Genomic DNA, 16,485 nt, shown 5'->3' with positions numbered 1-16,485 from the left:
TATAAACAACAGAAATTTATTTCTCACAATTCTGAAGGCTGAGAAGTCCAAGATGAAGGCAACAGAAGATTTGCTGTCTGGTGAGGACCCCAATTCCTGACTCACAGACAGCCGTCTTTTTACTGTGTCCTCACATGGCAGAAGAGATAAGGAATCTCTCTGGGGTCCCAATTATATGAGCACTAATCCCATTCATGAGGGCTCTACCCTCATTACTAATCACATCCCAAAGGTCTCATCTCCAAATACCATCACACTGGGGATTAAGTTCCAGCACATGAATTTTGGGGGGCCATAAACCTTCAGTCTATGGCAATTAAAAACAATTGTCCTGAAGCTCAAGTTTCTTGCATTTTCCTAAGTTTCTGAGACCTCTGCCTCACCTGAGGGTTCTTCTTTTTGTCTCTGAGCCTGGTGCTAAAGGGTTCATAGCAATAAAATTCTGAGTCAAGGGCTGTAGAATGGAACCAGCCTGAAGGGTCTGACTGAAGGCAGTGGATATCAGGTTCTGAGGTAGGACAGCAGTACCCAGGGATATCCTTCCTGGAACACACCTTCCTCTACATTTGGCCACTTTGGAGATCAAACTTCCAGGTGGACCATTACTAGTTTTGTCCTCACTCATTCTTACAGAATAATAGATGTTATATATATTTTATTTTAAAAATAAAAGGAAGAGGAGAAGGATACTTCTTGGAAGTATCACTTGTACTGTATGTTATTCCCTTTGCTCTCTTGATCCTCATCACAGTCAGAATTCATTTCTACCCTCCTGTGACCGGCAAGTTTCCTGCAGAGCCTTCTCATACCCCCCTGGAATTCTATTTGCCCCCAAAGGTAATTAGGTCGGCTCTTTTTCTTTTTTTTTAAATAAAAAGTAGAAAAGTGAATGCCAACAATTTATAAGAAGCACCAGATAATTATTAGAAACATCAGTTTCCACCTCTGACCTACTGAATCAGAATCCATGAGAGGGACCCAGGAATCTCTACTTTTAATAGGAACCCCAAGTGATATTTTCCTTAGGTAACTTTAGGACACACTGAAGAAAGTCATAGTACTTCTGGTTTTATATATGTGATGACCATATAATTTACCATCTAAACAGGACAGTTTTGAAAGGAAAAGCAGGGCTGTTAATAATTCATTGGCCCAACTAGCAAAAACTGGGACAATTCTGGGCAAATCAGGACACATGGTCATCCTAGTTATAGATCACTATCTTCATCTCCACCTAGATCCTTTATTTCTGTAACAGTTTTATGGAGATATGTTTCATATATCATGCAATTCACCTATTTAAAATGTCCAGTGCAATGTTTTCTTAGAGTATATTCAGAAACTTTTACGACCATCACCACAATTTTAGAACATTTTCATCATCCCTGAAAGGAACCCTGTAACCTTTAGCAGTCACCCTCACCTCCCCACGCCCCTTCCCAAAACCTAAGCAACTACTCTTCTCCTTTCTGTCTCTATAGATCTGCCTGTTCTTGAAATTTTCTAGAAATGGAATCATATGATAGGCGGTCTTTTATGACTTGCTTATTTCACTTGGTATAATGTTTTCAACGTTCCATGTTATAGCATGTATCACTACTTCATTCCTTTTCGGTGCTGAATAATATTCCACTGTATGGATATAGTCATCTATTCACCAGCTGATAGACATTTAGGCTGTTTCCACTTTTTGGCTATGAACATTTGTGTAGAAGTTTTTGTGTGGACATATATTTTTATTCCTCTCGGGTATATACCAACACCACCCCCCTTCTTCTGTCACCCCTACCTTGGAAGACTCTAATGAAGAGTTTTCACAAGCCTTGTACAAGAGCAAGAAATCAGTAGGAAGGACTGAAAGGCAGAAAACTATGTTACTTAGATTAAATGAAATAGCTATTCTGTTTCAAAAATACATTTATTCCCTTTCTAGCAATGACCCAAATACCTGTTCAGAAGTTAAAGTGGTTGAGAAAGAGACACAGGCAGGGAAGGAACTAACCTTAAGGATCAGCAAACATCCCTGCTGGGCTACCAAAGATCCTTCTTTCAGAGTTTAAACTCATTCATTTAAAGGCAAATGGACTAATACATCAAAGCTAATATAATAGTTGCAAAAAGCTCCTGGGTCTTTGTTCTCTGACCAAATATTTGCATTCTGTGTCTTGAATCAAAACTTTTAATTTCTCGTGTTAATGGTTTACTCACTGATGACTTCTTTAATTTGGTCTTTTTCATGACACTTGCAGGCTGAGCTTTCAGGAGATGTATTTAACCTTATAAAGATCTACAAATAGGTGTAATGGTCTTATGTGAGGAGAGACGCAGTAAAGTTAGTTGTGTTAAAGTAAAATCAATACCTACAGAAGAGAAAATTAGAAAGAAACTGCTGGTTTTCCTTTCCTCTTTTTTTTCCTTTTTCCTGTCACTAGTCCGTACAAGGTTGGAACTCTAAGAACCATTATATTATAAAAGTCTCCAGGTTTCCATTCTAATGGGTTCCAGGTTTTCCTGCTATGGGGATGAAACTAGCAGACTTGAGTAAATCCTTATTTATTTGTCCCAAAGGCCAGGCAGTACTCTTTCTTCTCTGGTGCTGGTTTCTATTCACTCTCTGCTTCTTCTCAGGTTCTTTTGCTGCCCATCATTAATCTTTCAAGCTACAGCTGGTGGGTTCAGAACAAAACCATCAGAGGAGCTGAAAAATGAAATATTTACCTGCAGCAATGGGGAAAAAGGCCTATCAACCTTGTCCCTTCAATGCAATCACATTTTTATTTTATTTTATTCACTTTCTAGATAGAAGACAGAATACATGCATACTCACACACACACACACATATATATTCCCTCTTTGTGTTAATATATTATTATTATTATTTTTACTATCTAACCTCATTTGTAATGAGGTGTAATATATAGAGCTCAGTTAGTTACCATGGAGACACTAGTCCTCTGTTTCTTATCACAGAGCCACACTATCGTCTGGTGTCAGCCAAGGAGGGATGACAAAGGCCTTCCCAAGATCCTAGCCCTGCAATTACTGAGCAATCAAGCACCCCTTTTAATAGCGCACATCCAGGTATACATGGCACCTCACTCAGCACTGTCTTCTCTTCTTCCTTTTTAAACTTACACAGCAGGATGCAGTTACCAAGAAAAGATATCTTCCTCTGTTAGATGGTCTGTTTATTCAGGATTTCAATGATATTCTTTGGTTTATCTAATAAAGCTTACTAGCTACCATCCTCTTTATTTTGAAATCTCCCATATTTTTTAACTTCAACAAGTATTATTTCCTTCTATATATACAGTGATCTTCCTTTTAAGTGTTAATCTGTTTTTATGGTTTGTCATTAACTGATGAAATGAAGGAGTGGATAAATGAAAATCAAAGTCTCTAAATTTCTTCTTACTCCAGACTTTTCCCTATCTTCTCTAGCCAAATCACTAAACCTATCAAAAAAAAATTTAAAACATGAATGACTGGTGTTCTTTCTTTAGCTTCTGGTGGTGGTATAAATGAGAAGCTAAATGGATCAAACACATATAATAGGAGAAACAAAAAAACCTAGTTTTTCTTCAAGGATTTTTAACTTATTTGCGAGTTGGCATGACTTCTCCAGAGATGACTGACTCTGGAGATGCTCTGACTCAGATGTTCTAAACTCACTTGAAAATCTGGGGTGAAACAGGGTATACAGGTATGCCCTGAGGCATTCTAATTGAACTCAGTCTGTTATTGTATTATAGATAGGCTTCTTACAAGAACAGCTAAGTTTTGCCTTGTGTAGTATCTATGATGCCATAAAATATATAGTTGTCTTTGATTCAGTTCAAAAAGTCTAAAACTTTGCTAACATGGCCTTTTCCTTGGAAGGAGGAATGTTCAGGTGTTTTAAAAAGCATGATTGGAACTTCCCTGGTGGCGCAGTGGTTAAGAATCCGCCTGCCAATGCAGGGGACACGGGTTGGAGCACTGGTTTGGGAAGATCCTACCTGCTGCGGAGCAACTAAGCCTGTGTGCCACAACTACTGAGCCTGCGTGCCACAGCTACTGAAGCCCAAGTGCCTAGAGCCCATGCTCCACAACAAGAGAAGCCACTGCAATGAAAAGTCCGCGCACCGCAATGAAGAGTAGCCCCTGCTCGCCACAACTAGAGAAAGCCTGCACGCAGCAATGAAGACCCAATGCAGCCAAAAATAAACTAAAAAAAAAAAAGCATGATCATTGTTGGGTGGGGAGAAATGGAAACACTGAGAAACTAAAAATGTCTATGATATGATCACTGCTCTAAAAAAACTTAAACTGGGGAAACAAGCCTTTAAGCTTATATGCAAGGTTCAATAATATGAATTAAACAGCAAAAAGTATCTAACAGCATAGTGGGGGGAAGAACAAAGATCAATCAAGTCCAGAGTTAGTAAGATTTACTGGAAGGGGTGAGATTTAAGATTGGTCTTGAAGGATGAAAGAAAAGAGAAAAAAGCATCTAGGCAAGGAAAATAGCAGATGCTAAAATGTGACAGTGGGAATGGTCATGGTCTTCTCAGAGGACCATGATAACATTAGCATTACTGAAACAAACTTATTCTTGGGTTTCAAGAAAACTTCTAGAATCAGTTCAGATGATGATGTTAGTTTCCTCCTATTATATGACTACCTCCAACCCCACAAAGGTTCTTCTATTCTCCCTTTACTAGAAAAGCAAGAGAAAAAGAAAGAGAGAAAAGGGAGGGAGGGAGGAAGGGAGAAAAGGACAGGGAAGGATGGAAGAGGTGGGAAAAGAGGAGGGAGTCAGGGGAGGGTAGGAGAGGAGGGAGGGGGGAAAAGAAAAGAAAATGGGAGAGGGAGAGAGGGAGGGAAAGAAGAGAGAGAGAACAACTGTACTCAAAATTACACAATAAAGAAAAAGCAGAGGTTGCCTTTTTTTTTTTTTTCAGGTAGAGAACAAAGTGGGTTTCTGCAGGTGGAGTATGAACACATTCTCTGTTATATGATCCCCATATACCAGGAATGTCATTAGTGAGACAGAAATGAATGACCAGAGACTTGCCAAATGCAGCTCAGGAGATCAAGGGCTACATACTCACACATTTTCACCTATGCTCTGGAATCCTTGGCATAGCTACACCGTGTATAGGCTTTGTCAGGAGCTTGACAGGAGCCTGAATTAATACTAGGTTTTTAGTAGACCACTGGCTCCTGGCATTCTTGTTACCAAAAGATGGTCTCATAAATATACAATTTCTTTCAGCTGGACACGGAAGAGAAAGATATTTGATCAGTGGAATGAACTGAGGGAAAAGCCAACATAAAAGTTTATTGGGGGCCTCCCTGGTGGCGCAGTGGTTGAGAGTCCGCCTGCCGATGCAGGGGATACGGGTTCGTGCCCCGGTCTGGGAGGATCCCATATGCCGCGGAGCGGCTGGGCCCGTGAGCCATGGCCTCTGGGCCTGCGCGTCTGGAGCCTGTGCTCCGCAACGGGAGAGGCCACAACAGTGAGAGGCCCGCATACCGCAAAAAGAAAAAAAAAAAAAAAAAAAAAAAAAAAAAAAAGTTTATTGGGGTTTACTGGGAGGTGACTGGAAGGAATGAAGATGTTCATGATAACAGTAAGTGCTCCATAACCATGATCTATTCTATGTGCCTAGTGCTATGCTAAACACGCTGTGTGCATGATCTCATGTAATCCTTACAACCCTATGAGATCAACCTCCACATGTTATAGAAGAGGAAACTGGGGTTCAAGAGAGGTAACATAACCTGCCCAAATTCACATGTGACATTGACCTAATGGAACACAATGGCCTGAATCTATTATAACAAAGGCAGAATTTGTTTCAAAAGATATAATTACTATAGTATGTATTTCTTCAGCATCTTCCTCTCCACCATTTTCTTTGATAAGATTATAATGAAAAGGTATAAAAGAAATAATCTCTATTTCCTCTGTAAATTTTATCAAAATGTAATCATTGGGGAGAATATTTCTGAATAGTCAAAGGAGGAGGAATGGAGGCATGGTATTCAAAGGTAAAGATTTCTAAGGACACTAAGGGAAAGTGGTAAAACAGTCAAGATAATTCTGTTCTTTAAAATGGCTCATCTTGTCTTTTTAGCTATGAAAGGACATATGCAAAAATAAAACTTTATAAGTAAAGAGATTTTAGCATTTCCTATCTTCTCTCATTCATTTGTCATGCTGTGGCTATAAGATTACAAGTTCCAAGGATCTTTACTTACTATATGACTTGGACTTCTTGTCATTCCTTGAATAAGCCAAGTTTGTTCCTGTCAGAGTCTTCACAATGCTTGTTCCCCCCACCTGGAATTTATGGCAGACTTCTCAACACCCGTGGCTCTGGTTCAGCTATCAGATCCTCAGACTGACCTTTCCTGACTAACCTATTTTAAATGTTTCTCCTTGTTCCCTGCCCACAACTCACAATCTTCCTCATACTCTATTTCAATAGCCTGCTTTTTTCTCTTCACAGCACTTAACACTTTCTGAACTTCTTTATTAATTCATTTTTGTTATGCATTTTTCTTTTATTTATATATTTATGCATAAAATTTTATGTTTTAGTCATTACTATTTTCTAGTACTTATAAAAAGTAGTTGGGACATAGTATGCACTTGGTAAACATTTGTTGAGTGAATGAATGACCACTATATCCGTCAATGGGGACAATCCTAAAGGAGATACATTTGGTGATGCTTCACAATGTAGCAAGTGCTTACATATACTTCAGTAATCAATATCCCACAGGAGGTTATTCTGCTTAACAACTGGTTATATTAAAACACCTATAAACCAGGGAATTCTGTTTGCTATCAGGAGTCTTATTTGCTTGAAGGCCCTCAGCTTAATTTAAATTCTTGGCATGTTGTGTGCCCAGTTACTGCTCAAATTCCTTTCAAAGCACTGGTAAGAAGGACAGTCAGTAGAATGTAGAAGAGTAACAAAATGTGTTATTTCAAAGAGTTTTGGAGTTTTTATTGCCATTTCTAACAGACAGTAAAGTTCTTGCTTTCATTTGCCAGAAATGTCCCTGAAAAAAATGAAGTTTTTATTTCTGCTTTTCAGACTAGTACAAGTTTGCTGCCCTGAATAGCTTCAAGATAACATCATGTGCTAGAGACTGAATATTTGTGTTCCCCCCAAATTTGTATGCTGAAACCTATTCCCTCAATGTGGTAGTGTTAGAAGCTGAGGCCTTTGGGAGATGTTTAGGTCATAAGGGCAGAGCTCTCATGAATGGGATTAGTACTCTTATAAAGGAAACCCCAGAAAAATCCCTCACACCTCTTGCCCATGTGAAGACTGAGAAGAGACAGCCATCTATGAGCCGAGAAGCAGGCTCTCACCAGACACCAAATCTGCTGATAACTTGACCTTGGACTTCCCAGTCTCTAGAACTGTGAGAAATAAATTTCTGCTGTTTATAAGCCACCTAGTCTATGGTGTTTTGTTTTAGCAGCCCAAACAGACTAAGACGCCATAGCTAACAAATGAAAACCAGTCAGTCAGAGCAGGTAATTTTTTTGTTTATAACCAAGAGTTAATTTTTAATTTTCTGAGTACTCAAGGAGAGAATGGCATCCAGGGCTGAGAATTCAATCTCACACTCTTGGATGTTCATATGTTTCCTCTGCTGATTTATCTAGGAATTTGGAATGTGCCCATCATGGGTTCCATCCCATTCCAGTTTCACTGGCCTGATGTTATACTGAAGAATTAGCAGCCTGAATCTGTCTCTTGCCGCTCAATCTCCCACTACTGGGCTTGGCAAACCCATTATATTTGGATTTGGCAGAAGATACAGGTAGCAAATGGTTAACCTTAAGCTGAGAAGCAATTATGTTTCAAAAATAATTACTGGCATTTTTGCTGCCAAATGATTGTTTTGTATGTTTTCATTTGCAAAATAAGGCTTAGGTAACAAATATCAATAAGAAAATCCTATGTTGGAATTGACAAAGAGAACCCAGTTCCTTCCAGTATCTCCAATGGCAGTCTTGACATTGTTGGTTAAATTGATGACTGAAGGATTTTCCTACTGTCTTTTCTTTTCAACCAGAGGCAGAGACTACAGTTCACAATGACTTCCATCCAGATTTCTGCTCTTAATTCATCAAGGAGTTCTGTTTCATTTTTAGGATATCACACATTGTTTCAAACCTTTTTTCACTATGGGAAATGAAAACAGATGTCGAGTTCCTTGGACATATCTGGTGGAAAAGAACCCCCGCTCTTGGTGTAGTCTCCAGTCACAAGAGTCCTTCCTAACTGACTCCTCATTATTAATCATTGTATTTTGTGGATTATCGTGCAAATGTATACCCCGTTATGTATTAATTAATTTATAATTTTTAAAGATTTATAAGTTGTATGTTTATCTTGGAAACATTTGTAGCAATTTAACTTTAAAAACTTGCATTGTGGTTCATTTACTTGAAAAGGATGTCTTAAGTAAAACATAGTGTTCAATGTTTCATATGAAATTCTTTCAGGGAAACTTTAGGCCCTTTATCATCATTCCAGGGCAGGTATAAAGTGAGAAAGCTGATAGAATCAGCACAGAGGACAACATTTAGTGAACTGCACAAAGGCAAACAATATGGTAAAGAGACCCTTAATAAACCCAATGTTATCAGGACTGCAATAGAATATAGAAAATGGCAGTGCAAGAATGCATCTTTGAACAGCTATGCAAAGCCTTTCAGATCACCCAAGTGTAACAGAAGTCTCATCTCCAGCTTCTGTCGTTACTAAAGTTGACAAATCCTGGCTTGCCCACCCTCCCTTCCTTTTTCTGTTTTAAGTAGCTGGTATTTTTTTAATAGAATATAAAACAAATATTAACAGAAAGAAAGAATATCAACAAGATGTGGTAACATCCAAGAGGTACATATATTAGCAGAAAATGGTAAGTAAAATGAATAAAAGGCCAAATTATGGTCCTTATCCTTTAAGTATTTTTATCCTCATTCTATAGAATGTATGCAAGAAATTATCATTATAAATTATGACTTATTTTTAAACTTTATTAAATGTTTTCATTAAAAAGTTATTATGTACAATATTACTGATGATTAAATAAGTACACTAACATTCATACAACCAAGTGAGGATTTTCCCTTACAGTGGGGAAAATTATCTATCTATTCCATTGATAAATGTACTATACATTTTTTGTTTTCTAGCAAATTTCTTCTGGAATTGCCTTGAGTATCAGTTTCAGAAGCCATAGACAAAATCCACCTAACTACTATTAAAATGCATCTTTTTTGTTATATAACTAAAAATCTCCCACCTTTGTCACTAGACTTATTTCCAAATTACTCTTGATTGTTTCAAAAACAAAGATACTCTCAATTCAAAAGCTTTAGAAGTTAGTATGCATGTGTCGTTGGGGACCTTATGATATCTCTTGCATCCATCTTTTCTTTTTCATCCCCTCAGTCAATGTCCCAGTCCAAGCCCTCATTTCTCCTTCCAAGACCTCTCTCTTTTAACTAATGTCTTCCCGATGATCAATTATGCACAGTACCACCAAGATCACCTTCTCAAAGCATAACTCCTATCTTTTTGCCCTCTTGCTCAAAAACTTTCAGTGGCTTCCCGGGAAGATTCTCCACTCTCTCACCTTCTAACACTTACATAATACTTGCTATGTGCCCAGCATTATTCTAGGTGGTTACACATATTATTCTTCAAATCAACCCTGTAAGGTAGGTAAAAATATTATCCCCATTTTACAGATGAGGAACCAAGACACAGAGTTCAAGTCACCTGTCAAAGAACGCAGATAATATGTTTCACTACTGAGATTTTCACCCAGGGATTCTGGCTCCAGAGATCTACCTCCCTGTTTTTTTCCCTAGCTTAACTACTATTCATCAGTCTCTGACCAAACCAAACGCTTTTCTGCCTTTGGGTCTTGGTTACAATTTTCTCTGTGCCTGCTGTCCACATCCATCAAGTTCTATCTGAGATGCTATCTCTTCCGTGAAACTCACTCAGATACTTCTTCTACAAATAGAATTTGTACATACATTTTAATTTGTACATACATTGCTAAATTATAACTCTTGGAGGAGTGGAACCATTTCTTATTTTTCATTGTCCCTTTTCAGCACTCAGTTACTAACAGATGGAAGATTGGCAGGCAATTGCTATAATTAAAAATAAATGAACTACTGATGGGTGAAATCATGATGATAAATAAATTAATAAATAAATAAACACACACACACCATAGGCACTCAGTACATGTTAACTGATATGAAAAGATGAGTATATTCAAAAGACTGTACTGCAGGCTCTGAAGGCAATTCCAGAACTGTTTTGGACATTGATGTAATAAAAATACAGCATCCCAAAAGAATAACTGTAAAAAAACAACATGTTTATGGACTCACTCAACTATTATTATTTATTGAGCACCAACTACGTGCCAAGCACAAGAGATACGAAAAAGAAAAAACTTCTCGTGGGTTACACACACACACTCACATCCACAATCCATCTAGCCTCCTCAAATTCTTGAGGAATGATGTCTTAATGACAAAATATAATTGAGAATATTCCTGTGCCATGAAGTCTCTAAAAAACTTACCAACAGGGCACAGGTCTCTCTTCAGTGGAGATAATCAGGAGGAACCCAAAGAAAAAGTTCTAAAAACAATGAGATATAATTCATACACTCCCAGGGACTTGCATGAAGAAAAGGTCTATGATTCATATATTTTAACATGTAATAACTACTATGTATAGAATTTCTGGGAATTTGAGATTCCTGGGTAGGAGATGCTACAGTAGTTCAAAGTATGACGAAGATGATAGCTTTGCCATCAAAATACAGCTTTTATATATACATACCCATATATATGGGTATGTTTGAAGCTGTGTATTTCCTAGATCTTTATATGATAATATCCTCAAAAGAGAAGTCTAGGATTTTGAGAATTGCAGATTTTTCTCCTTTATTTCCACAGATGTCTGCTTCTATTTTGTGCCACTCTTCCTCTTATTCCTATGGAATAAACTCAAGCAAAATGTTCCTTTTCCTTAAGTTTTTGTTTAATTAAGATGATTTTCTACATGATTGATTATAAAGGCCATAATCATACTATCAAATTCCTGTCAAAATAACAATTTAATGTAAAATGTTAACACTTTGAAGTGTTTAAACCTAAAACATAATAATAAAAAAAACTCTGTGTATGAATAAGGTGAATTTATTCAGGCTATTTATTTCTGCTGGAGTGCAAAAGAAAGTTATGACTACCTTATTATTTACTACCACACACTACTGTAAAGATAAAACGTTTATAAGTTGTTAGAAATAGCAGATGGTTGTACCAAACTGAGATCCTTTCTGACATGTTTATAAAGGGCATCAGCTATTATGAAACCAGGAAGGACAGTATGACAACAGAATATAGCCCAAGCGAGGTACACACTAGCAGGTAATATTTATAGTTAAAATGTTTGGGAAATACAGAATCAGAGGATTGTGGGGCTAGAAGGGGATTCATTAGAACCTTCCCAAGGGGTTAGAGACAAGATGGCAGAGTACAAGGACTTGAGCTCACCCCCTCTCACGAAAACACCAAAATCACAACTAACTGCTGAAGAACCATTGACCAAAAAAGACTGGAACCTACCAAAAAAAAACCATATTCTACATCTAAAGACAAAGAAGAAGCCACAACAAGATGGTAGGAGGGGTGCTTTCACAATATAATCAAAACCCATACCTGCCAGCTGGGCGACCCACAAACTAGAAAATAATTATATCACAGAGGATCTCCCACAAGACTGAGAGTTCTGAGACCCATGTGAGGCTACCCAGCCTGGGGATCTGGCATTGAGAAGAGGAGTCCCCAGAGCATTTGGCTTTGAGGCCAGTAGGGCTCAAGTGCAAGAGCTCCATAGGACTGGTGAAAACAGAGACTCCAGGGTGTGCACAAGGTTTCACATGCACTGAGAGGGTGTGGAGAAAACGGAACCCTCCTACACTGTTGGTGGGAATGATAACTGGTACGGCCACTATGCAGAACAGTATGGAGGTTCCTTAAGAAACTAAAAATAGAGCTACCATATGACCCAGCAATCCCACTCCTGGGCATATGTCTGGAAAAAAAACATGGTTCAAAAGGATATATGCACCCCAAAGTTCACTGCAGTGTTGTTTACAATAGCCAAGACATGAAAGCAACCTAAATGTTCACCTACAGAGTAATGGATAAAGAAGATGTGGTAAATATATACAAGGGAATATTACTCAGCCATAAAAAAGAATGAAATAATGCCATTTTCAGCAACATGGATGGACCTAGAGATTATCATACTAAGTGAAGTCAGACAGAGAAAGACAAATAACATAAGATATCACTTATATGTGGAATCTTAAAAAATGATACAAAGGAATTTACAGAACAGAACAGACTCACAGACTTCAAAAACAAACTTAGGGTTACCAAAGGGGAAAGGTTGGGGGGGAGGGATAAATTAGGAGCTTGGGATTAACATATACACACGACTGTATATAAAATAGATCATCTGCAAGGACCTACTGTATAGCACAGGGAACTCTACTCAATATTCTGTAATAACTTATATGGGAAAAGAATCTGAAAAAGAATGTATATATATGTATGTATAACTGAATCACTTTGCTGTACACCAGTAACTAACACAACATTGTAAATCAACTATACTCCAATATGAAATAAAAATTAAATTAAAAATTAAAAAAATAACCTTTTCATTATGCATAGGAAAAAAAGAATCTTCTCTTTTCTTTGGGAACACATGTACACAGCTATTCTAGGTAAATTAAGAATATTCTTTGGGTCTAGCCTCTCTTAGGGTTGGAGATTCTATCATTCTCTTTGTTCATCCATATTGTATTTATGCAACATTTAAGTCTATTTCTCCTCTTCTGTTCTGAAGATGCAAGGCACTATGTGGAGGGCTTTATACAGTTGTCGTATACCTAACGCTTAGCTGAATGTGTACCTCGTGTCAGGCATCATTCTATGTGCTTTTCATATATGAGCTCACATAATCTGCACAACATCCCAAGGGTAAGATATTCCCGTATTTCGGATAAGGAACTGAAACACAGGCTCATAATTCCTTCATGTTCTTAGTGCGTTCTATGAAGGACATCATTATTTCTATTTTATAGATGTGAAAACTGAGTATCACATTAAATAACATGCCCATGATCAAAACAGCTGGTAAGTGATAGAGCTGGGTTTTTTACCAAGAATTCTCTGATTCCAAAGTACCTACGTGTCTAACTTAAGAGAAGAAAGAAAATAGTAATAACAATAAGCACAAGAGAGTATATCACATGCCTGGCACTATTCAAAGAGTTGGGGAAATGGGACTCAAACCCAGAAGTCCAGTTCCAGAGCTATGCTCTTCCCACAACACTATACTGCCTCTTGTAATTAAAATATATAATGGGAGCAACTGTTTGGGATCATGACAAATAAGAATGGTCTAGTAGGTAAATATACACTGTTACTACTATATAACTAATATTTCTTGAACACTTACTAAATACTTCTGGTAGACATTGTAACATGCCACCCAGATCCCCCTCAGGAATGAAGGACTTATTTCACCAGTTGATGGGAGTCCTAAAAGAAGACAGCCCTCAATTGTCAGCTCTCACTGAAAAAACTTACCTATGGGGTTGGCTGAGGTCTTTGTTGGGATGCAGTACAGCTCATTTGCCACAGGTGTTGATCCAAAATGCACGTCCTAATAAATAATAAACATCCTGAATGTTAAGTTTGACCTGAGAGTTTGCTTCCCTAGGAACCCAACCTGAAACAACATTTTACAGAATCTCTTTTAATTCTCACCATCCTATGAATTAGGTGCTATTATCTTCGTATACTCATTTTACAAATGAAGACACTAAGGCCTAAATTTCCCAAGGTCATAGAGCTGGTCAAGGATGGAAAAGAATTGGAACAGAGAATGTATAATTCTGGAGGCTGTACCCTCAACTTCTACATGACTGTATATATAGAGAGACAGGCTCTATATATAGACTATCTATATAAAATCTCTCTATATATACATATATATATATGTACAGACTGTATATATTGAGACTTGTCATTAGTTCAACATGGATTTAATAGCGAGGGGAAAGAAGCACTCTGAGGACTCTCAAATCTTGAGGGAAAGGAAATCTAACATTTATGTGTAAAGCATAGGTAAGAATAATGTTCGTAGTTGGAATGACCTGAAATGTAAACCAGGTGCCCTGAAAAGGAAGGACTGGTCAAGAAAATTGTCAAACCATTTTTACCTCTGTGCCTTCTACAATTTATTTCTTAAGGAGAGAGAGCTAAGGACCAAAAAAAGTTCCCATATGAAAGAGGAGAGGAAAATGTTCAATTAAAGATACACCTTATATATTAAATTATCTTAAATTCAAAGAGAAAAGGCTTCACTCTCCAATATGCAATGTTTATCATCTGATACATCTATCTAGCTTCTTTCCTCATGAGAGAAGTTGAAAACATAAAGTGCCAGCATATGACCTGGACTTTAATGAAAAGTTAACAGGGTATGATATCTGTTCACAGTATTCTAAAAGATATGGGGCAGTGTTAAAAGATGGGGTGGGGAGAGAGGAGTTGAGGTGGCATAGAGCCATAGCTTTTGCCTGAGTTATGCTATTCAATCACAGATTTTCTCCAATGTTTTAAATTCCAAGTACTATTAGCCATCTTAATTTTTTCACTTTTTCCAGGACAGATAAGATTGGAGACATAAATCCCCTGACTCATATGTAAGCTTAAATTGTGTAGAATCTACTTTTTAAAATTACACTTTTTTTATGGGCATGGATAATTCCCCGTATTTCCAATGGAGGGAAGGGAAAAATTACAACTAAAAAAAATTCAATATTAAATTTATCCTCTCAGTGCTTGTGCGTCCTGGGTGCATCTTTGATTTCACTTAAAACCTAAAGTAAATCTAAAACACACCCAGAACATAAGAGGGCCTGAAAAACCAAGTTCAGAGAAAATGGGATGCAGTTAGCAAAGATTACATGCATCAGTGAACTGTAGTAAATTGAACACCTTTAAATGCCAGAGGTTTTCTCTGTGAAACTGGGGGGTTTGAAAGGAAAATCAATAATGTTGGGAAAGAGAAACCCTCCTTACACATCTCTAATTAGTCATAGCAGAATCTGGTAGATTTCCATATTACAACTGGATCAAACTTGTGAAATTGGTTTTGATCCCAGACTCATTCAGTACATCTTCCAGAAGAAGCTCCACTCAAGACAATCAAAAGCTTTTCAACCTTGAATGATCCCCAAGATCACTCTTAGTGTGCATCCGTGCTATATTATGTTCAGTGACTGTCTAATGTTGCCTCCAGCAAACCTCCCTGGAATTACCCTAAAAAAGGTCCATTTATAAGAACAGGCAAAGAATCTTCAAACTGGTCGGCTTCAACTTTAGCCTGAGCCTTCAAGAATCTATACTGTAAGTGAAACCAGGCATAAAGAGGCACAGTTCTTCAGATCTTTCATTTTTTTAATAAATCGAATAAATATTGGCCATATTGTTTATATTAGGGCACGAACCCCTCTGTACAGCCATTGCTTAAGTCTAATAATGAAATAGGTAAAGGGTTTCTGTATTTTTCTGAATAATCAATATCAAAGCTGCTGATGCAAATTTATTTGAACCTCAGGGAGCACATCCTTTGAAGTTCTGGGAAATTTTAAAATATAGTGTGCAAATCAATAAGTGGACAAAAACATCTCTGTCAATGTGTTCATTTTTATTTGGAGAGGAAATATATCTTTAAAAGTAATCTCTTTCTCACTCTCTCTATGAACCCTTTCCCCAAATCATTTCTTTTACAAAAGAAACTCACGACTGTCAGCTGAACATAAAACATTCTTTTTGGCCATAATTAGAAGTGGTGTAGTGTCACCTCTCTGAAAAGGATGACTCCTCAAGCCCGACAGTCTGCCTGTTTCTACTCTTTTGTAATACTCTCATGCTTTTCTCTTTTCCCATCATTTCAAATCCAGTTTTGGAGCCTTAGCTAACTGGTATGGTTTGAGGGCATTTTCAGAAGGGATTCTACCAGCCTGGTTTGGTGGTATGTGCTGTTTTGAATGGGATGTATCTATGAGATTAAAAATATATTTTTTCATTACTGCCTATTTTCACAGTCCACTAAGCAAAAACACAGAACAATTTCCTACCCACCCCCCCATTCTCCCTTTCTCCCTTCCTCCTCTTTTTTCCCCTGTGGAGTTCAAAATAAAGAAAGGTGAAAATTGAAGCTGCTGTAGGCAAGGCGATTGCAACATGCATATTTGATTTTTATGATGGATCTAAATTGCTGAATAAGGCCATGGAACAAAGGGAGACTGCGGCTTCCTGCCCATCACACGCAGCCACTGAATGCAGA

General features: G+C 37.6%; 1 protein-coding gene across 1 annotated transcript in view; it reads right to left on the bottom strand.

Moving 5' to 3' along the window:
• Positions 1-16,485, bottom strand: part of LOC308605327 (uncharacterized protein) — a 198,165-nt gene that overhangs the window by 113,893 nt on the left and 67,787 nt on the right. Inside the window, exon 3 of the mRNA XM_081215231.1 lies at positions 13,716-13,791. The gene's annotated coding sequence lies outside the window, so the exon portion shown is untranslated. The remainder of the gene's footprint in view (positions 1-13,715; positions 13,792-16,485) is intronic.

The sequence above is a fragment of the Mesoplodon bidens genome (assembly GCF_964165515.1).
Source record: "Mesoplodon bidens genome assembly, chromosome: 18".
NCBI classification, from domain to species: domain Eukaryota; kingdom Metazoa; phylum Chordata; class Mammalia; order Artiodactyla; family Ziphiidae; genus Mesoplodon; species Mesoplodon bidens.
The sequence above is the reverse complement of the archived record's forward strand: the minus strand, read 5'-3'. Positions and strand labels throughout refer to the sequence as shown.